The sequence below is a fragment of the Cupressus sempervirens genome, chromosome 6 (assembly GCF_028749045.1).
Source record: "Cupressus sempervirens isolate cs-2001-9-10 chromosome 6, ASM2874904v1, whole genome shotgun sequence".
Classification (NCBI taxonomy): Eukaryota; Viridiplantae; Streptophyta; class Pinopsida; order Cupressales; family Cupressaceae; genus Cupressus; species Cupressus sempervirens.
In genome coordinates, this window is record NC_143123.1 from 5624529 (window position 1) to 5648591 (window position 24063).

Here is a 24063-nt window from a genome sequence, read left to right on the forward strand (position 1 = left end):
TACATAAATCAACTTTTAATTATTTTAATTAAAAAATTGGCTTAGATAACAAAACAGAGGAGCATATTTCTATCAAATCAAATTAGTTGTATATCCCCAACTACCCATACCAAAAAAATGTGATCTTAATTATCAATTTATATAAGCTTAAATCTAGACAACGTACTCATCCCAAAAAATGTGATCATAATTACTAATCTCCGTGGCTCATGCATTACATTTTTTTAGTACTTCATATCATATTCCTTAAAATCTAATGCCATAAATGCAATAAAGGAAAATGAATTTTTTTTATAGAATTAATCATGTGAAAAAACAATTTCAATTTCTGAAACAAGTTAGCAAAATCGCCATTAGGGTGAGGGAAGCAGAGATGGTGAATATCTGCAAGCCAACAAAACTCTAAAATTAAAGAAACTAATTTCTTCAAGTATTAATTCACTTGGGTTTGTCAAAATGATTTTTCTCACCTACTATATATATATATATAACACATAGTCTCTGTGCATCTGAAATACCTAGTAACCTCTGTTTATGGATTTTTCTTTTGAAGAGATTGGAATCTTTGGTTATGAACAATGTGATTTCAGAGGAGGAGAAAGTTATTCTTGGATCATTTAATGGTATTATGGGGACACTGTTTCTCTTCATAGAAGTTTCTTGATACATGAGAAGCAAAACCTTTACAGATTTTGAGAAGGTTCTGATGAGAAGCTTTGATGAGAAGCTTCCAAATTTCTAGAAGTTTAATTTATTTGAAAGTTGCAATGTTAAAAATAATATAATTTTAACTCAAATAAATGGTTTTTTTCATTGCTGTAGGCAATGATAAACAGACGAAGTTATATTTATAGATTATTAAAAATAAATATTAAATATTAACTATTTGCACATTGATGAGGGCCTTGAAACTGGCTCCTTGAAAAAATTTCCAAAAACTAGCTTTCTATTCTTGATCTCAATATGCATCGTGTATGGATCTTTAATTTTCCTCTATTTGTTCATCAGAGGCCACATTAGCCAGAGGACAACCTCTTAGACCAGATAGCAAACCCCATTACTACAACAAGAGGGATACTTTATCCATACATGTAACGCCACTCTCTAACAACAGTAACTGCTAAACTACTAACAAGATGACCCAACTGTACGAAAAGATCATTGAAAATCATATCCAATTGGTCTAATAGCTCTATATTTCTAAAATAATTTCTAAAATAAGAAATACTTTACTGACAATGAAAGAAACATAGTTTTCTTGAGGCTTGCTAAAAATTATGAGACATGACTCTTTAGAACTTGGCCATAAGATAAGGCCATATGTTTCAGAAGAGTAAACGATAGCACTTTGTCAAAATAGTTGAAGTCAAGTAGCAATGTGTATTCAATTTGAAATCTCAAATCCAGGCTTGTTTCTCTAGCAGAGAGCATGTCCTCATATTCATTTCTATCCACAAAAAATAGAGAGTTCACCAATGACAAAATGAATGAAAACAAGGATAACAATTTGTTTTGCATTAACAATCTTTGTTGTTGCACAAACAACAGTGTAGATATGGAAGATATATGTAGGCACATAAGTAGAGAGTTGCAATCACCTTGATCATAGTGCTAACATGATGTAATGGGAAAATATTTCTACTGCAGGCATGCAAATGGTAAATAGGGGTAAATCTTTCAGAGCTAAATAAAAATTCTGTGATATGTAAATCAAAAGTTCTAGTTGCAATTGATTTGCCCCTAAAAAATAGCAAGTAATGTTAAATGCAAGGTCCAAAATATTTTGAGCTACGTCGAGCAAAAGATGTAATAGAAACAGTTAATCAGAAAATATCTAGCTGTAGTAGCCAAGTAAGAATGGAAATATAATGATAGCTATCTGGATTTGTTTACTTTGCCTTTTTTCAAATGACTAGATGCTAAGAAAATCGTGAACAAATAATGATTTCCACATTGCCAACTCAGATTCTAGTGGATCACCAATTTTGTTTTTTAGCCAGCTTTATAAATATATAAACAGAGACACAGATAGATAGATGGATGATGCCACTTTCAGCCAGATGAACATAAAAACGTAAAGATACTAGAGTAGGAGAGAGTAGCATAACAAATTTTACAATGACAGCTATGAGTCTTTAAGCTCCATCTAAATTAACAAAAGTATCATGTACTGATGTTTTAGTACTTGATTCATTTTTTCTATATTTACAAATTAGATGGATAGAGGTTGCAAAATTTTGTGTGATATGTTAGTTAATCTATTGATAGAGAACTATGATTATGTATCTAATTGCTATAGATAGTTTTTATTTTTTGAATAGTTGTAATGTCATTATTCAGGAGACTCCATTTTGGTGACACATTTTTGAGTTTTTCTATTCTTCTTTAGCCTGCACAATTGCCACATAAAAAAGTGTTAGAAAACTCTGACTGAGATATTCAATGTTATTAAAGTAGTTCTATTTTCAAATGATTGTTTCATTCAATTGTTTTACATACCTTTTCACATGGCTTAGTGGTTTGCATTAGATTGACATGGACAATTGCATTTGATTGAGTGAGTGTAAAACAGCCTTCAATGGATAGTTGTCGTAGAGTGAAGACAACCTTGGATTTGTTTTGCATGTATTCTTCATACTTGAGGGTGCGGATTGCTAGGATTAACTTATGAATCATTGACTCATCAATGGAGCAATAGATTTGCTATTTTTTCCAGTAATCAACACTATTTTTAAATGTAACTTGTTGACATAAATGATGTTCTGGTTACATGCTGTACAGTGAGCTGTTTCATTGTCAAGAACTTCGTATCCTTCAAATATGTGGTGATAGTTTGGACAAAAAGCATTGTATGGGATGGAGAATGGATTTGCGTCTTTCAACACACCATTTACCTATTGCAAAATAGATTTTGTAAGTAGTAGTTGTATAAAAATGCATGAGCTATTTATATTTGAAAAATGTAGATATATTACCTCTATAGTTTTTTCCATTATTTCATGTAACATTTGTAGGGTTATTTTGTCATTCAGCTTGCAAATGAAGGTTGATTGGCTTGTACGCAATGTTTGTTTTCTGTCAGTCTTTGCAACAATGTTCCTGAACAGTAGTGCTGGTGTCTCATTTTGAGCAAGTTGGTCTTTTGCTGCCATGTAATGGTGAAGAAAATTGGGGTGGATCTCTAACTGTAGAAACAACAATCAAATAAACATATGTAAGTATTACATGAAAAATATATAGTTTCATGTGCTATTGACTATATTAATTGTGTTATATTTTTTTTGCTTTTTGATGTTACCTGTGCATAGTCTTCATCTGATTGGCCATGTTTTATTTCTAGGAAGTTGACATTCCCTTGTTTCAGTGTACCAACCACTAATGCACCAACAGTTCCAATAGGATAGTTGCTGCTACTGTTTAGGAGGCATTGGATTGTAGTATTTGGGATGAAGTTGTATTGATTGCATATGTTATTGATCTTTTCCACTGTACTTGAATCTTTCAGCACAAGTATACAGTCACAATCACCTCTTTCATAGTCTGATCTTGGTTGAATGTCAAAATCTTCTATAAAAACAACCATGCCTGGGACAATTTTTTCTTCAAACTATTGTACCAAATATTCATTAATAGTTAATGTTATTGTCATTTCTGCTTTTTGGTCTGTTAGATCTGTACGTAGCACTTCACGTGTTTTGTTTACTTTGTCAAGATTGGCTTTGTACACAACCAAAACATCTCCTTGAAATGTGTTTCCCACCTTGCCTGAATTGAGATCTTCAATAGAGATGTGGGCACTGGTTTTAGCCCTTTTCCTGATAAGCATGTTGTACTAGTTTATTATGCATGCAAACATGGAAGAAGAAGTTACATATGTAATGTGACAAAGAATACCTTTTTTAGATTGTTCTTGCCTTGTTTGTGTAGACTTTCCTATTCTTTTGTTTGCATCCATTGGTTCCTACAAATTTTTACGAGATTGATTATTGTAATTATCTTAGAAATCATTTTGCATGTGATTGTTGAAGTAAATAAATTATTGTCTTAGATGCAATTGCAGTAGTATCGGCAAATGGTCTGACCAATATGCCTCTGTTCTATGGATAGAGCATATATTAGATGTTATAGTTGACCAAATGTGATCAATTAGTGGTTTGTTGATGGCATGTGTGTGGTTGAGTAGAAAGTTTAGGTGAAGATGTTGCGTACGTGCTAGTAAGGCTTTTGTAGTTTTGTTAGTAGATGTCATGTCAATGTTGAAGTATCCAACAACGTAAGTGTTTATGTTTTGGTCTATTGTGTTTGTGATCTTGTCCAATGCTTTTGTAATATCTATGATGGGAGTATTTGGCCTTGTTTAAATGTTTGAAATGTTGAATGTATTGTTTAACTTTGAAATGGTCAATGTTATTGATTCTACATATTTTGATGTATAATTTGTTCTTCTTATTACTATAATTGGATTTCGTATCATTGTCATGACACCGTGTATTGCATTGTTAGAATGAGTAGTGAATGATTCATATAAGATGTGATTTTGGAATGTGGAAATATGAACTTCTTGTAAGCATAGTACATTAGATGACATAATTTCAAAGTCATTGAGTAGATCAGGTTCGTGGGCATATAGACTTCGTGTATTTAATGTGCATAAGAGCAAATGTGGAGTTGATTGTGGACATGTAGGAGCAATGTCAAGGTGCCAAGATGCATTTTGTTGTAAGCGATCCATTTCTATATTTATTTTGTTTTTTACTTGAAAATGTTTGGGACTTAGAGGTTTTACAAGGAATAAGTTTTCTATTGTTTTTGTACGTGACAATGCTGTGTATGTTATTCCATGTTGTCATATAGCTGTAGGATTAAAAGCTAATGCATTCATTGTTAGGCCTTGTGATCTATGAATTGTGTGTGCAGATGCTAGTTGTATGGAAAATTATTTTCTGATAGTTATTTTCTTGTTAGTTGATTTTTTTGAATTGGTCTTGAGATGCGTAGAATAGGGATCCAATGTTTTTGAATCCATTGGTTATAGTATGTTGCATATTTCTTTTTTTGTTGATGACCGACATTAGGATCATTAAACTCAATCCACATAATGTCGAAATTGTCATTTTTGGTGTATTGTTTGAAGATACCATCCGAACCATTTACTAAGCCATCACTTGTATTATAATTTCCTGAATATAATTCTATGAGCATGTTTTGTTTTAGTTGTATTTCAGTTGGTAGAGTAGTTGTATTGGAGTAGAGTCATATACCATAAATGTTGTTCTCATATTCATCAATGGACTTTAGAACAATGACTTGTCCACCCATAATTCTAAGCATTTTTTTATTGTGAGCATCTACATCGATTTTCTGTAAAAAAGAAATGGGAGTGTTGGGTCAATTGGTATTGGTCTAAGACAATGGTAGTTGAGATAATTTGTATATTCTAAAGTTTGTTTGGCTTTGCAAATTCTGTTTAATATCTGAATGAATTTTTCATCATTTTGGCGCATGGTGACATGTAAAGTGTAACATTTCACATTGTCTTTCCAAAAGTTGTATGACAATAGGTCTTTGTCTGTAGGTCTACTTTCAAATACATTGGAGTCTAGTACTGGTTGTGCTTGATATAGGTCACCACAAAAAATTGTATTAAGGTTTAAAAAATAAGTTGTAGGTGTGTGCATAATTTCTCATAGTCGTCTATCTATGAAACGTAGGAATCATGAACCCACTAAGGATATTTCGTCGATCAAGATAAGTCTAAATTGACTGTAATGTTTTGACATTTTGTCAAGTTTGTCACTATTTAATGGCAAAAATTCAGATTTGTTAAAAGGAATATGTAATGTTGAATGTATGGTTGCACTGCCAATATTGTATGCTGCTTTTCCTATATAAGCTGTAACTAATGCTTTTGGTTGGTCGGGATCATTGTCTATATTGTTGTTATAGATGCACAATAGTGTTTGGTAGATGGCCTTTGCTGTAAATGTTTTGCCTATGTCAATACCTCCAGTGAGGAATAGGTTAATTGGAGTTCTTCATTTTTTATTTTCTTCATAACAATGTCTTTAACTATTTGTTGTTGCTCTTTGTTAAGATTTTGTCTAAGTTTGAAGTAATCAGCATTATTGAGTATTTGTGGATGCTTTGCCACTTCAAAGTCTGAATATGTTGTGTTTATTATTTTTGTATGTAATCTTGTTGCAATGTCACTGTGAATGTCATATTCTTCATGGGGGCTATAGTTTTGTGTTCTTTGGTTGTTGTTAGTGTTTTCTATTGTTTGCATATTTATTTCATTAGCTTCTGTATCGATGTCCCTCCATGCAAGGGTGTTTTTGAAAAAGAATTTTGCTTGATTTTCTTTAATTGTAGCTTTATGATGCGTGAATGCTGATTCCCAAGATGTAAAATTTTGTTTGAGATGAAATTCATGTTCTATGAATGGTACAAAGAGAAGTACTTGTTCTCTATAGTAATTTTCAATATCAATATGTTTATTGTAATTGATGAATCGTATTATGGTTTCTTTTTGTTTTGTTTTATTTTGCATTGCTCTAATATTATATTTTGAGACAAAATCAGCTAAACATATGTGAGAGATACTTGTCGATTGATTTATGTAGTAGTCGATGAGGGATTTTGATATTACATTTTCTAATTCATCTGGTTCTTGGTTAATTTGAGTAACTGGTTTTAAAATGAAGATGTGTTCATTATCTAGTCTTGTGTCAATGAAAATACATCTGCATGAACATTTATTAAGTGGAAGTGATAGAACTAAGTGAGCAGCTTGTTGTGCTGACATTTGCTACAAGTTTAATAAAGCATTTCCTAGTTTTCTTATCATCCCTATTGCATCTATATTTTCTCTTTCACGATCATCTCGTATTCTTTTGAAAGCATGTGTCATAGACTTGTCTACTTTTGCCATGTATGAATTGTAGTACATTGCTGTAGCATAGGCATTTAAAACAAATTGAGCATCTATGTTTGCTCTCCATAGCTCTGCTATTTGTCTACAGAAACTATTGTTGTATATCTCTGAAGGTTTTCTCTTTAAAAACAGAGTTGGTTTGTGTAATGTTGATCTTAGTGAAATAATGTATTCGGTATGAGTTGTTTTTAAGTCTTCTAAGAACATTTCAAATGTGTACAATGTATCGAATTGCTTTCTTTCCAAAGTTTCAAAAATTTTTGACGCAGGCATTGTTACTGTGATGTCATTATCAGACAATGGCTCCAAAATCATAGTATATGGTAGTGGAGGCATTGGAAAATTATATTTGCATTTTTTCTTCGATGATTTCTTGCATTGTCTTGTATGGTGACTTTTTTGCAATTTAGCTATATCTGATTGCAAGTGGTCAGTGTTGCATGTTATGTGGTCATCGAAAAATTTGACAATTTTGTCATTGCTTTGTCTTCTGTATATCAGGGCATTTTGAATCCAAATGAGCATATGGTCATGCTCATTTCCCCTATTTTGAAATTTTGTAACTGAGAAGTAGTCAGTAACTTTTCCAAAAAAAGAATTATCTATCAAAATTAGTTTCCTTAGTGCATTAATCTTATATCTATAATACTTGGCACATGTAATCGGGTCCTTTCTTACTAGTTCAACATTGTTCATGTCATTTGATTGAAATGATGTAGTATGTTGAATTCTTTGTTGACGCAAATGATGCAAGTATTGCAAAGTTGTCACTAAAGGATCCCAATTTTGTTCAGCACTGCTAAAAGTAAGAAAAAATGTAGGTGGTCCAAGTTGTCAAATCATTGCAAAAACATTTTTCTTTAATTGGTTTACGTAGTCAGGTGATATTCGTATTCTTTTGAAGTCTACATATCCAATATCAAATTTCAATATTTTTTTCTAAGTTTGGTTTTTGTTTGACATCTTTTGCAAGTAATTTTCTTCCTTTTAGCTGACCTTTTCTTATTCGTATCCACATTGTTGACATTACTTGACGTATGAGTAATTTAATTGTTTTGAAGAAGATATTTGTTGTGTGTAGTGCAAAATCTTGATGATAGTGTAATAATTCCCACTATGCCAATTTCTTATAAGTAAATTTGTTTGTGATGTTTGAATTTCGTGGCTTGCCATAGAAGAGTGTTGGGAAGTTCATTTCTTTTGAATATTTGTCTTTGAAAATTCCAATTGGATAACATTGTTTAGAAGGAGCGATTTCAATGATTTTGTCTTGCATGTTTTGAATGCTTCTTGAATCTGTGTATCCATGAATTAAAGTTTCTGTTGGGTTGTCAATTTTATCATCGCTTTCAATTTTTGAATTAGATGAATATAAAGTGCCATTGTCATTACTGTCAATGATGTTGTCTAATGTTTGTATCCATTTATCATTAATTTGTACATTTTGCATTTTATAAAGTGTCATCTTAGCCAAATCAAGCAAAACATGCATCACAATATTTGGTCGCACCATACCTTTTTGGAAAGCATTCTTATATTGCAAACGTCTTTTGAGTGAGACAACAATAGTTGATGTGTTTGACAATGATAGTGGTAGAGCACTTTGTACTATGTCTATGTTGACTGGAACATTTATAATGGAACCAATTAAGCCTAGTTGTGAATTCTTGTGTCCTAGTTGCTATATTTGTCCAAATGCAATTCTTAATGACACTAAGAACTCTTCTAGTTGAGTCAAATTTTGTACACTATCTAGTAGAGTATTTTTGCTAATATTGACAAGAACAACATATTTAGGGATTGCATTTTTAGTTAATGCATTTGTGCATATTTTACATATGTTGTTGCTACAAAACATGATGTTATGATTTGTTAAGTTGTAATATGTAACTTTATGACTTTGTTTAAGATGTTTTATATCTTTTCTAAAATTGAGAAGTTGACATATTGCACAAGGATGTTTAGGTGTGTCTTCTATTGTAGATAAATATCGTTGCACTTGTGTGATGTTCTTTTTTTTTTATCTTGTTCTCCTTGTGACTGTGGTAGTTGTCCATGTCTCAAACTTCTTGTTAACTTGATTGATTTTTTGAGAGGCCCTATAGTTATTATTGTTTCTTGTAGTTTCTTCCATTTTTTTAGGTTGACTTCTAATGAGTTTTTTTATTGCATGCAAGTTTTTGTTTTCAAGATTTTTGGCATTAGCAAATTCACTTTTTCTTTTCCTATTTATGTCATTGAATTGTATCTGACTTTTCTCTCTAATGAATTTTTTTACTTGATGCAAGTTCATGGTTGCCTTATCTTTGTTTTTTGTCTTTGTGGCAACCAATGGCTCAAAATGGCCACATAGAGGATTTTCATCATGGAATAGGATGTTGTATGTAGCAAAGGCAACTAAGTTGCTGAAATCAAGATATCATTTTCTAGAAGTTGATGACCAAACACAAATGCAAATGTTTAGCCACTTAGAGAGACAATGAATGCAAAATATGTCACCCCATAAACCTTGATGTTCTTTTGACATAGTTGCATTTGCAAATAATTGCATTCTTTGTAAATAAATGTTGCGATCAGCTATATTATGTAGCTCTTTCAATGTTTCTAGATTCAATTCAAGATTAAAAGAGTCTATAGCCTCTTGATCAAAATTACGAAGGCAACTGATGAAGAAATTTATTGCTCCCTTACGTATTTCAGTTGAGGTGAGTTGAAATTTGAGTAAAAATGCAAATGAATCAAACAAACAATCACCAACATTGTATTTGAAGTCAGAAAACTTAGATAAACCATGTTCTTCAAGACTTTTATCAATATCACATTTTTGTAAATGAGATTGTCTATTGTATTTATCCATTTCCATGTTCTTGTAACAAGTGTAAAATTTCAATTGTATTGATTTATCATAGAATTGTCTTGAGCAGATTGGATGTGACAGTTGTTTATATGATGACTTGTAAGTTTGTGAACTTTGTTCATTTGTGTGTGGCTGTGTAGGTGGGTGTCTTTGGAATTGTAACTATTACATGATACATAAATTTGATGAAAAATAGAACAACTTTTCTAAAATTCAATTACTAATTGACCTGCATTTGAAGAAATTGAAATTACTATCAAATTTTGAAATATGAATTTGGCATAAGTTTCACAAAATAAATAGTTTATTAACTAAATATTTTGCTGACTCTAAACTAACATGCTCAATTTTTCAATTAGAGGCAGGATATGTACAATTTATGGGAGCCTATTTTTCAATACACATTGTCATTTATGCATATACAATTTCTTTTCTCTTATCTTTTTGTGATCGCATATTATTGCCTAGACCCATGTAATCTTTTGTAGTAATCATACATCTTTTGTAGCAATAGTTTTCAATTTGACATGAAACAAAAGGTATCTTGTGTTGTATTTAGAAGGGACAATCCAAAATAAAATTCTTTTTTAATTTAATAGAAAATCGATAAAATTTAGTTACTGTAGAAATAATTTAGATAAGCATATAGAATTGGATCTTAAAAATTTCATTTTGCGGTATTCTTTAGTTTTAAATTTAATTTTTACAAGTCACTTCTTTTCATTGCATTTATGATATTCCTACAAGCTCTTTGTTCAAATCCAAATATAATTCTTTTATTCTTAACATCAAGCACAAATAGTCATCAAATGCATCTTATAAACACAAGTCTGTAGTCATTTCTTGCAAATTACTCAAAGAATAGTACATTAGGGGCAATACAAACAGTAAGAAAGATAAATGCAAAGAATTGAAAATCAACAGTTTATTGGAGAGAGTCATAGAAAATCCATAATTATGACAATGCCTTTCCAATGACGTAAAACTTAAATAGAACTATTTAAACAACATTGATGACATGAACATATCCTAATAGCTTTATATTTTTAGACCAGTTATTATAAATAGAAACTAAAAAGTAATATATGCATTTGAGCCCAAGCTTTTGTGATCGATGGTTTCAATATTCAGTCTCCGCTGCAATTGTAGGGCTTCTAAGATGTTATGATTTAGTTACTTTGTTTGTGCTTCCAAAAGCAAGTAGCATAGAATATAATTAAAGGAAGAACATATCAAGGATAGAAAGGGGAAACCCAATTTCTGAATCTAACCATTGTTAGCATGACATATAAAATATGCACTAAGGGGAGATAATTCAAAGGGAAAGAAGCTAGGAACCCTTTTTTGAAATAGTACTTGGCCTAAAGTTGATAACTTTGAGATCCAACATTTTGAGTGGCCAATTATAAAGGGATGTAAAGCCAAAACAAAAGATCAAATGCCTAGCTTTCAATTCCATATATCACTCATTGGTTCTTGCTAAAAAGAGCTGTGTAAATTAAATAGCATGTGAAAAAGGTACATAGATCTCTCCCTCCATTAAATCTTGAACTTGATTTGTGGAAATACAAGATTTATGCAACTTCCCAAAATTGATCATCAATTATATGTAATCTAAATCCATGAATCTCACTAACAACGAAATCAATTTCAATTTGTAGTTGGGCATTTATACAATAGCAGACTACTTAACCTTGGTGTGCACAGGTGAATCTTTGCAACAAGTAAGCATTATTGTCATTACAAGTTTCTGCCAAAAGTAATTGTGTAATTCACCAGCAACTTTGTACAAACCTATATAAACCATGTAATTTGACTATACATGTCTACTCCATCTTAACCATATTCTCATTTTATCACATCTTAGTCCAAAAAATCACAGTGAGAAGGTTCAGTATTTCAGAATATTTGATGTGCATAGACACTTGTAAATTGCATGATAATTGAACTGAAGGAAGCAAGTGAACATAATCATATTGTTGAAAAGCCAAATGCCTTAGCACAAATTTGAGTAGCTAAATTCCATTTTTAAAGTCTAAATTAAGCCAAAACATTTCTTAATATGATAATTCAATCCATAGAAATGTTCACCATGTAGTTAATCAAAACATGGTTTCTCCCAGCTATACTGGTTGACTGAAAAAAGAAGATCTTGAATGAAAGCAATGTATCTACCTCCTAAACCTGAACTTGCAACATATAAAATCACTAGTCAAATCTCAACTTTTGTGGATAAAATCCTAGGGCAGTTACTATAATTCTATGGACTGTCATTGCAAGTAATGGTCAAACTATATGTCTACTTTTTTGATAACTTGATTTTTTGGTCCTGAAGCATATTTCTCCCCTATTTTACTTTCACTTTTCTTGAAACTTCATGGCTTACTCAGTTATGCACAAAATTACATAAAAGAGTATTACACTGAATGCCATGAGTAACATGGAAAAGGATGTTTCTTGCAGTGACAAATAGATAAGGACGAGAATGCATATTTCAAATAGTATTATTATTTCAAGTAAAATCATTTTGTTGTACAAGAATCACTTGTGCAGTTGCAAAAATGAAGAGTGTATTTTCGATATCAACTTCAAGTTCGAGTAGAAAATTTAGGCTTGTAAAACACTATTGTCCTGCATCATTTGTATTTGAATTATGTATTAGTACACTTTCATTAGTTGTGAAAGGTTGTTATGCAACTTCAAATGAATCCTTGCACTGGGTACGTAATCCATTGTGTACAAGTTATTTTGAGCAAACATGTCAAATAAACAACGTGCTGAAATATGTGTTTGTAATTATATATAGACATCTATATGCAGTGTGCAATGTTATTGTCAACATTTAAAATGAGCACATGGATTTATATTCATGAACCATGATATCCATGCTAAATTTAATGACAATGAATGGAACACATTACATAAATTTTAAGGAGGTGATTTTAACATAGTTGAAACACCACGACTTCCTATTTTTTAGTAGTCTAGTGTAATTAGGCCATATTTGGACTCCATGGAAGATGACTTCCATGACCTGACAGCCATGAAAAAAGGAGTGAATGAACTTGAGTGAAAAATAGACTTTAGTCTTGTATATTGAATATGATAATTACATTTAATTATATATTATACATATGATTAATTGTTACATGTTATTAGAATTGATATCTTAAAGGAAATCTAACAAGATATTGAATGGAAAATATTTTTAGCAATTATATTATATAAGAGTACAATTTTTTTTTTAAAATCCAAATTTTGCAAATGTAATTAGTTTTATTTTATCAAAAAGGAAAGGCATAAAGATTAGTAAGTAAAATATTAAAGAAAAGATAGGAATTAGATTTTAACAAAGTCAATAGAGAGGTGGGAAATAAATTGGTAATTGATAAGACATGGTTCAGACATACCAGATAGTTGTTTTCTATTTAACTTGTACTTTGAATTTGTAGTTATCAAAATAGGCTTGGGAAACCTGTAAAATATGATACAAAGGAAAAATATGAGTTGACCAAGTATTGTTGACTAGGTGAAAATGTCCACATAGTACTACATGCAATGGCCAAGTGAACTATGAAAGAAACAATACTTGAATCAACGGAAACCATGATTAATATTTTCTTTTTTTGAAATTTAAACACTGTGTATTATTAAGAAAATATAGTCAAAGAAGAAAATCTATTTCTTTGAAAAAGTTTTCAACAATATGAATAAGCACATTTTACTATAGATAATGTTTACTATATACACATATACACATATGTTCATGGATAATAGACACTTTTGAAAAATCTTTGCAAACTTATACTAGCTCCCTACTAGAGGACATAATCATGGAGCAATTGGTGTGAACATAAGGAAGTACTGGAAGAGGAGACATATGAACTTGTAGAAATATCATTGCACCACAAACATCTAAAATTCTTGATGCATTTTGGTCAGAGAATTGGGATTGGTGAACATGCAATGCATGGTGCACAATAGATCTACACTTACTACTAATTGCAATTTTCAGGGAATAATACACACATGTAGTAACATCGCATGAACTTAAGGATTCAAGGGAGAATAAGCCACCTATGAGAGCACTACTCATCTCTATTACATATGCACTAATATATGGATCATAGTCTTCAAGAGGCTTGAAGTGATGCTTGACATATGTATTTTCCATTTGCTTTACAATTTGTATGTTCTCTAAAAGGTCCATGCAATTGGTAAGGAACTTCGAAACAATGTCCTTGTAGCATATGGATCCAGAACTATTTTCCAAAAATTCTTCAACTAGAACAATGCGCAATGACTTCTCCACATTTAGACATTCTATCACAAACACATTTTCCAAAATTTGTGTTTCAATCATTCCAGTAATTGGGCAATCCCACTCAATACCTGGACTTGGAATATAAACTCGATCACACATTGTCAGAAATAAGAATCTGCCACAATATATTGCAAAATCAGATAGCAATAATACATATTAGAGTATAAATATAGTGTAAATGGGCTATAACAAAATGCCACAAGTAACTAATCGTTTGGTTTTGAATAGAAAGTTGTAATTAGGCAAACCAAGCATTGAATGTCCTTAATGCATGATCAAGCTTAACTATTATTTGGGCCCATAAAATTTTAGGCCCCCTAAAATAATTATTGCTATGCATATTAAATCTTCAATGTCATTATATTAGAAAAATGAATAAAACTAGAATTATTTCAATTAGAATTTTCCAATTAAATCACATATTTTTTTAGACATTCATCATGCTTCTCTATAAAGCTGGACATATTTAATAGTCCAATTGGTCATTGCTGACAAAGTTCTATTGTATTTAACACAATAACTATAGGAGAAATAATTTTGGTGACTATTGCACCAGCTACATAATTAATTTCTAGTAACTAATGAAGGGTATAGAAATTGATGATAATATCCAAATATGAGTGGCATGTGTAATATTAGATAGTATATATTAGTATTGAAATATAATATATATTAGTGTTTAGAAATTAAACTAACTTAAATGATTTATTTTAGTTACCTTAATAGTAGTAGAATTACATATGTATATTAAATTAATTTCAATATAAGTATAGTATATAGTTTTATGGTGATTTTTTTAAAATATTTAATAAATTTAACAATAATATTTGTTTTGTTATAAATGATCAAATTCATGGTCATTGGTGTAGATTAATTCAATAATCAAAGGAATTCAATCTAAGGTTATAGCAAGTGATTTTGGCATCATTGAGACTATTTTTTACCTTAAGCTTATTGCTGCATCTGGGAGACCTCTCTATTGGCTATTGAGAGTATCTTTGACCTTAACCTTATTGTTGCACTTGAGATACCTCTCTATTGGCTAAAGGATCATGATTTGAGGAAGCTTCTCATTGTCCTCAAATTGAGCATAGCACTACAAGTCTAAGGCTCTAAGGATTGCTTCATTTTAAGATATTTTAGTTAGTTGCACAGTTGGCTTATTTGTATCAGCATGTGGTCAAACTTGCTATGCATATTAAATGTTCAATGTCATTGTATTATAAAAATGAATAAAACTGGAATTATTCAAATTAGAATTTTCCTTATCAATAAAACTAATTTTTCCATTTGTTATCTTATCTCTTTGTAGGTAGAACTAAAGGAAAAATAATAATTAGGGATGCATGTTACACTTGGATGCTCTACGACAGTAATAGATCATGACAAAAGCTATGCACTTTCATATATTTTCCTTATTGTAATTTGAGTTTACCAAGCTTTATGGTCTAAATAGTAGCTCATGTTTATTAGAAGTGCATGGTAAAAACCTTGGTTAGAGGAGGGAATACGCACTTGTTGATAAGGCATGCAATCTTGATGACCTAGGAATCAAACCTCAGACTAAATTATTTTGTATCTTTTATTTAGTATTATAAGCATAGGGTAGCTTTTTGTACTAATGTAAACCATATCTATAATATTACAATAGTTAAAAAAAATATTTGTAAGATTAGTCATTTTTATAACAAAATTCTTATGTTCAATATGGTTTTTATTATATATATATATATCTTCATATTAATTAAATATACTTATATATATATATATATATATATATATATATATATCTTCATATTAATTAAATATACTTATCCATCTACCTTTTAGTCAAGTAAATCTTTATAAAAATTAAAAATACCCTAAAACCTTTAGACAATATCATGTTAATCACAAAATTAAAATTGAATGGCCCTATCATGTAGAATATTTGCAAAAGGTTCACGAAAAGGTTCAATCTATCCAACTTTCAAAATCTAAAATTTAGTAAACCAAATTTTCACAAATTAAATCTTTTCCTGATAAAATTCAACTTTTTTACAACATTACAGAACGTGGAAGTTGTAGCTAAATTTTTAGTTCTGGTTAGAGATTGCACTAACAAAAACATATTAAAAAATTCCAAAGTCAGAAATAATTTTCTATTCTAGTATTAAAGCTTTACCTTTGCACAGAGATTCTTGGAAAAAATCCTGTAATTACTCTTCTGGCAATGCAAATCTACCTGCAAGGTAGAAACATGAAGAAATATTGTTAACTTTGTGCTTACAAAATAGATAAGGATCTCTCCACTATCTCAACCAGCTCTATATTTTCTTCAATGAACATTAATTCTAATAGAAGCAAAAGCTAATAAGATCAAAAAATTATGTGGATGTACTCTGATTCATAGTTGCCATGTTAAGTTGAACAAGTAAACTAATTGTCAAGGCATCTACCCCCGAATAAAGATTCGACCAAGTACCTCGAAAAGTAAAAGGAAATAATAGCAATATGATATAAGCAGTTTTAGTAAACTGAAACAGGCTACAAAAGCATAGACGTGTACAAATTGTAGTTAGAGAACGCCAACAAGTGCCATTTTAAAGTTTTGGCAATTACCTTATCGAGATGAGGACTCGATCAAAAATTGCTTTTTGGACAGAGATTTCAAAGGAGAAATTTTACTTGTATTTTATTATGGGGGTATCTATGAGTAAAAGTATTGCAACTTATTTTCTTGCAATAATACATATTCTAACTTGAGGTTACACATGAAATCAGAAGTTTCATTTGACCAGTTATTTAAATCTGAGTAATTTGCTTCCTAGTTTCTCTTCTTATATAAGAATTTAATTGCTAATTTTGAATTCAAATTTCTTATAATTGCTAATTTTGAATTCAAATTATCAATTTCTTTTATTGATTAAAGGATTGAAGATTAGTATTGCTTAAACAGATTTGCCAAAGAGAATAGTTTATTTGCAAGAAAAGTATTCTGGGAGTACCTCTATTGCATATATCCATTTATTATTATGTTTCATGAACATTTGCTTTAATTTAATAGTCTAATTGTCTTTTTTCATATATTATTGTACAAAAATAATATATTTTTCAAGAAGACTTCAAACCCTCGCAAGGCATAGCATATCAAGTATACTGCAAGGGACATCATTCACTAATTTTATCATAAGTTAAAGGCCTCAAAGATTTTCAAGGTTTATTTTCTTAATACAACAATAAAATGGCTTTATATTATGTCATTTTACTTTTAACAATAAGAAAGTGGTAATGAATAAAATTGACCCTTTTGTAACCACACAAAAAAGAGAGAAAAATCCCTTCAAATTTTCATACAAATTTTATTTTACTAGTAATATCCATATTTCCTATGTAAGGAATAGAGAAGGTAAAGATTAGGATATGAAATCATGTTTCAATACATTGGGATCCTAATATTTATCAATCATAGTGATAAAATTTTCTGCGACTGGGAATTATTGTTTTAGAAAACAACTAAAACTGATAAACTGGTGCACATACTATCCAAAGATCACCGATTGAAAGAAAATTATTTACTAATTATTGCTCTGCTTTAACTGCAACTTGTGAATTAATACTTGAAGAAACACAGATTATGATAATTCATAGTTTGTGCTCAGAGTGACAACATCAACACTCATCTTTTGTATAATATTTACTTCACATAATTTAGTAAACCTGCAGGTGGGTTTTTCACCCTTGGGTAAAACTATTTTTTTTGTCTGTGGAGATCACCGCTTTTTAACATTAGATTTTAAGGAATATGATATGAAGCGTAAAAGTAATAAATTTATCACTTTTTAGCTAGATTTTATAGGTATTTTTGGCCTCTCAAACAATTTCACCTTTTAGGTGCGAATAATGAAGTCTTTTAAAAGATAGAGCAGGTGGTTGCATATTTGACAAGCCCAATTGCAGCTGAAGCAATGTAATTTTGGTAGTATTACATTCGTTCTTTTTAGAATTGTTTATCTGATACTTTCAGATTGAAGAATTCAATTTATAATAATTTATTCTTGTTCTCTATAATTTTTATTTTAGCATTACATTCTTTCTTTTTTGAATTGTTGGTCTGATACTTTCAGATTGAAGAATTCAATTTATAATAATAAATTTTTTTATTTTTTATTTTAAAGAGGGGTAAACACTTTGACCTAGAGCTATGATGGGGACACAACCCAACAACCAGAATAGACACAATAGAAAGGGGAAATTATATTAACTGAGAAAATAAGCTGGTACAAACAGTGCAGAGAAAATAAACTCAAAACATGCCCTGCGGGCTTACAATAGCATAAATCTAGAGAATATTTCTCCTTTTAGCACCTCCTCTCAAGCTCCAATCCGAACTGCCTTTTACAATGCCAGAAATCTCCTTAAATAGACCCCGGAGGGTTAAGGACTAGGAGTACATTCTAGAAAGTTCTAGTAGGCATCCACCGACAAAATAGAAGGTTCCGGAAGCTACGTTAGAAGTCGGTGCAGTTCTAGAAGAATCCAGAAACGGTAGCCGAACTTCCGGGAGGCATAACTTTTGAACCGTAACTCTGATTGATGAACCATTTACATTTTCGGAAAGCTCTCAAAGCGCTCTATAGCCCTATGGATGAGCTTTGCTCGTCCCCCATTTTTTGACCCTTTTCGAGTTCATTTAATGCCCCAAACCTGACTTTGAAGCATTCTTAGGGGGTCTCCAAAACCCGAAAAACTGCAATAACTTTCAAACCGTGGGGCCTTTTGACCTGATTCTTTTTCTGGAATGCTCTAAATCTCGATTACATTCATCTGGCCAAGTCACACCTTCTAGGTCACCAAAATGATGGTCAAATTGCATGCTCCTATTTTTTCAGGATTTTTAAATGCACTGATAGTTGAACTATGAGAGTTGGAACCTTTATTTGAGCCAAATGGGTATCCAAAAATGCAAAGACATAAAATAGAAACTAAGTCTAAGTACATTTTTTTGGGTGACACAGGATTGCCCTTATACCTCTGGATGCTCCTGCATCAAGCTATGAACCAATGAGGCCACAAATGAGGGACCTCATCCCCATTTGATTTGAACCTTGATGGCAAGGATAAAAACACAACAACTTAACCATCACAACATGCCACAATTGGCAATTTATAATAATAAATTATTCTTTGTTCTCTATACTTATTATTTTAGCTTTACATTCTTTCTTTCTACAATTGTTCATCTGATCTTTTTAAATTGATTAGTCAATATAAATGTCAGATGACTTAAACATCTTACACTAAAGTTTGATCTTAGACTAAAAGTATTAAATAGTCAAAGTTATATATGATGTCTAAAGATAGATACTAAATGTGAGCTTTGTTGATATCAATTCAACATTACATTCTTTCTTTGTAAGTTCTTGAATGAACCCATTTTTCACTTTCAGATTGATTAGCCAAATGTGGACAATGCTGGTGTCAATTTAAAATTACATCATTTCTTTCTTTCTAAATTCATAGATGGATCGATCAGCCAAATGTAAGTTTTGCTTTATGTTCACCCAGTTTAGACTTCTTATAATTCATCTCATTTCTCATATTTTCTCAATGACAAACCAAAAAGAAAGAAAAAGATTTGAAGACATGTTTTAATAAAGGATGCAAGTGAAAAACAGACATAAATTGGATGTCTACTCCAAATTTTTGAGGACAATGCTGCTGGCCATGAAATTCATTGCCAGAACAATATTAACTATTTTTATCAATAGAATTTGGATATCTCCTCACCATTGTTTCCTTCAATTTGTACTCAATTACAGACAAAAGCAGGAGATCTAGCATTTGCTAGTATTTTTCATAGACAAATGTAGTGGTTTTCTGTGAAGGAGGGAATTAAGAAACAAAAAAAGTCTCAAATACAAATAAGGAGCCAAAAATCAAAAGAACAAATAATTAAACCCTAACTTCGGCAACTTAATCATGACCTTAGCAATTGAAATTAGAAAAGATGTGTATCAGCGGAAGTAAAGAGTTTGTTTCCAAATACGACCACGCAATTTAAGCTATCTAGCAAAACACCCAAAAACTTTATGTATAGTCAGCCAGTTTCAAGCTAAAAGTGTACAAAGATATCTTTTATTGTGCCTATTTCAGCAACAAACCCCATTAATTTCTAGCTTTCAACCAAAAAGCCAACTGGCAATATAAGACCAAAAAAAAATTGCTTGCTAGATGAACAGAATTCCTAGAAACTAAAAAATCATAGAACAATGAATCTCAACAAAGAAACATACCTTCACCAAGCACCACTTTGAATAGTTTTCCTTGCTAAGAAAACCTTGCTAATATGGAAAATATTAGTTTCACTCTGCAAATCTTGAACGACATCTGTATTTCAAACCATTCACATCTTATTATAAATGGCAAACGAGATAATTTCAACTGCATTAAACCAGCACTCATTACTATGAATGGCAGATGAGATAATTTCTAAGCATTAATTGTGTACAGTCTAGTTTTTGACATCTCACCACAAAATGTCTACTCAAAACATCCATTCAATCTTTCATTGAAAAACTAGGAGGCCATTAGTCAATGAGGGCATTAGTTAACAAATTTGCAACCCATATATCTAACTTTATTTTGATTCTTGTAGATGGTTTATTATTAATCACTATAATGGAAAGTCCAAATGGAGAAGGCAGATTTTTAGAAGATAAAATATTGGAATTTTTAAATATTTTTTATTTGGCTTTCAAATACCTTCTTGAAAAAGTAAGCCAAAGAGGCGGTGGATGGGGAGATAAGCACAATCTGTGTATGAACATACAATGACAGCAGGCTAAGATGACCAACATTCTTAGCTATGAATTTATCATTACTTTATAGATAGCTAACAACCCATCATAGGTTCGATACATAGGCGTGCAATCTCATTTCCAACCTAAAAAAATCAAACAACCAGAAAACATTTAATTGGGATATCTGAAATTTCAACAAAAGCAATTAACATGATAATGAATGATGGTAGCTTATGACACGGAGATGGAAAGGAGACACATTAGATGGCTCCAACTCATGCAAACATCACATCAGATGACTCTACTAATTTTTGTAGTGGGTTTAGGTTTTTTGGTTTTTGTTGGAGCCATTTCTTGGAACAACGTTGGAAGTGGCTGCCCTACTGTTCACACAATAGGCCAATCAATAATTGACAATTTAGGGTCTCCAAAAAAAGATCTACCTCCAATCTAAAGAAAATATAGTAAACATTTAAAATAAACCAATTTGATTCGTCCAGAAAAAAAGATAGTAGCACCCACTAGGATGCTATAGTATCCTACCAAGGCAGGAACTAATAAATTGATAGGAATAATTAAGGTCTCTTTTTTATATAATGTTTAGAAACAATACAAATATATATTTTTATACTATTCTAAACCGTCGATAGTGATGCACGGTTCGAAACTATGGATATAGGGCAATTGGTCGTGCCAAGGCAGGCAGGCAAAAGGCCACGGTTATAGAAGGTACCCTTTGCCCATCATAATAGTTTTGGTTTGGGTAACTGTTACACGTCTGCAGGGGGGCCGATCCCGAGTGAATCCATTGATCTTCTGGATCCACTTCTAGGAGGTCTAGGAGTTAGGGCCATATATTTTAAAATAAATTCTAAATTCTAAATTTTATTACGACAGCTATATTTTTAGTATTTTAATTTGAAATATAAAATAGTTATAGTAGTTTTTATAATTAAAAAAATAGTTTTAATAAAACTCTATTTTCATTTAATTAAATTTATTTAAATATAAACTATTTCTTTTCATCAGTCTTACAAAATATTTAATAAACTCTACAAAAATTTAATTTTTCTTTCATATTTTCTTAATTTTCTTGTTATTTAAATATTTAAATTTTGAATAACAATTCAAATAAAAAAAGAAAAATATTTATAGGTTTGTAATGTTTCTAAAATATTTATTATTGTGATATACAATAGAATTTAAATTAAATTTATTTTTACCTTTTAAATGTAGTAAAGTAAAGTAACAATAACATTTCAGCAAATTGTCTATGGAATAGAAATGTTTAAAATTTAATCATTATATTAATTGAATGAATTTTTAAATAAGAATATATTTAAGATTATTTTATTTTAAAATAAAGAATAATTGAGTTAGAGGAATGAAGTGAATAGACCATGAACCACAATGTTAAACCTCCTCCCAAATGTGCAATTCTATCCATAATCATAAAGAAGGACTATAAATACAATTCTAACCTTAAAATAGTATAAACTTAAACATTATTCTAACCATAATAAAACTCTAACTTTAACAATAAAACTAATCATAATTTTAAATATAACCTCAATCCTAAGCTTATTCATAACCATAATTTAATTATAAAATTTAAAACTTGTTCACAATCCTAACATAAGCATTAAGATATATATTTATTTTTATTTTTTGATAAAGTAATAGATTAGTAATTTCTAAATTTGAGTGAATATATTTATGGTTTCTAAATATTTTTTAATTTTTTAATTTAGAGGAACACAAATTGTTTTTACTATATGTTAATAAATAATAATAATTCTATGATTATATTTCAATTATTTAAATTCATTTTCTTGAAGGTACATCGTGAAAGATGGATTGATGAACAAAAATACGAAAAGACTTGAGTATTTTCTAAACGAGGGCAACTTTTTATGTTGGATCATGTTGATGCAAGTTCATTACAAGGTGTTTGAACCAGTGCTTAGGTGTTATGGGGTATGTTTGTGAGATTATCTTGAATGAAATTGTTTGAAGAAGATGAGAGCATGAAAAATAGATTTTGAGCATGCATGATTTCAGCAGCAGTGTTTGAGATAAATTTAAAAACTAGAGAAGGTTCATCAAGGAAGCCAATTCATGTCTTCTAAGTTTGGTTGAAGAAAAAATTCTGGTAAGGTGTGATTTGTGTAAGATTTTATATTTATTTCAATGGGGAAGCCAGACAAGAAAATGAAATTCTGATTTTTGGAAAAGATATTTTGAATGGTGAATTGAGAAAATTGAAAAGTGTAATTTAGAATTGGTGGAGAATTTGAAGATGTTTGGAAAGGAGAGAGATGGATATTTTTGTCAAATTGAAAATCTTGAAAAAGAATAGAAAAGGGGTAAAAAGGAAAATGAAGAATTGAAAGAAAAATTAATATTATTTGAGAAAATAAAGAATGACTAATGAAGTTGCACAATAGAAAGTGTATCGTAGTAGCCATTGTGTAAAGATCTCATATTGGAGGCAATGTGTATTTGAAGGAAATGAACAAAAGATTCATGTTTTAGTGCAAGTCAAATTCTATTATTTTCTTTGTATATTGTTCTTCTTTGTTTTTCCCCTCTTTCAGATTCTATATTAAAAGGAAAATGAAGAATTGAAAGAAAAATTAATATTATATGAGGAAATAAGGAATGAGTAATGGAGCTAGACAATAGAAAGTGTGTCATAGGAGCCATTGTGTATTTGAAGGAAATGAATAAAAGATTCATGTTTTAGTGTCTAAAGTTCTATTATTTTATTTTTCTTTATATTTCCCCTATTTCAGATTCTACATCTAGTATCATAGTCGTAGATAAGATCATGGGCATGTTCACAAAAGATATAGATAAAGCAATGAGATAAGGCAATTGAAGGCCCATAGTTGCGATTTATTATTTTGTTTGAAAATATGGTTTTGGAACTTGTATTCAAGTAGGTTGAAGTGTGTTGTAACATTGTGAAGGATCATGCTCATACATTTGAGTAGGGATCAAGTATTGGATCAATCAAGGGAGTAAGGGGTGTGCCTAAGGTTAAGAGTGAACATTGAAATTAGGATTTGTGTCATATGGGTCTTGGTCAATGGTTGAGATAGGCGAACTTGTTACTAAACAAGTTTCCTATGTTGTCTCAATCGCCTAAAAGTCAAGGTTCTCT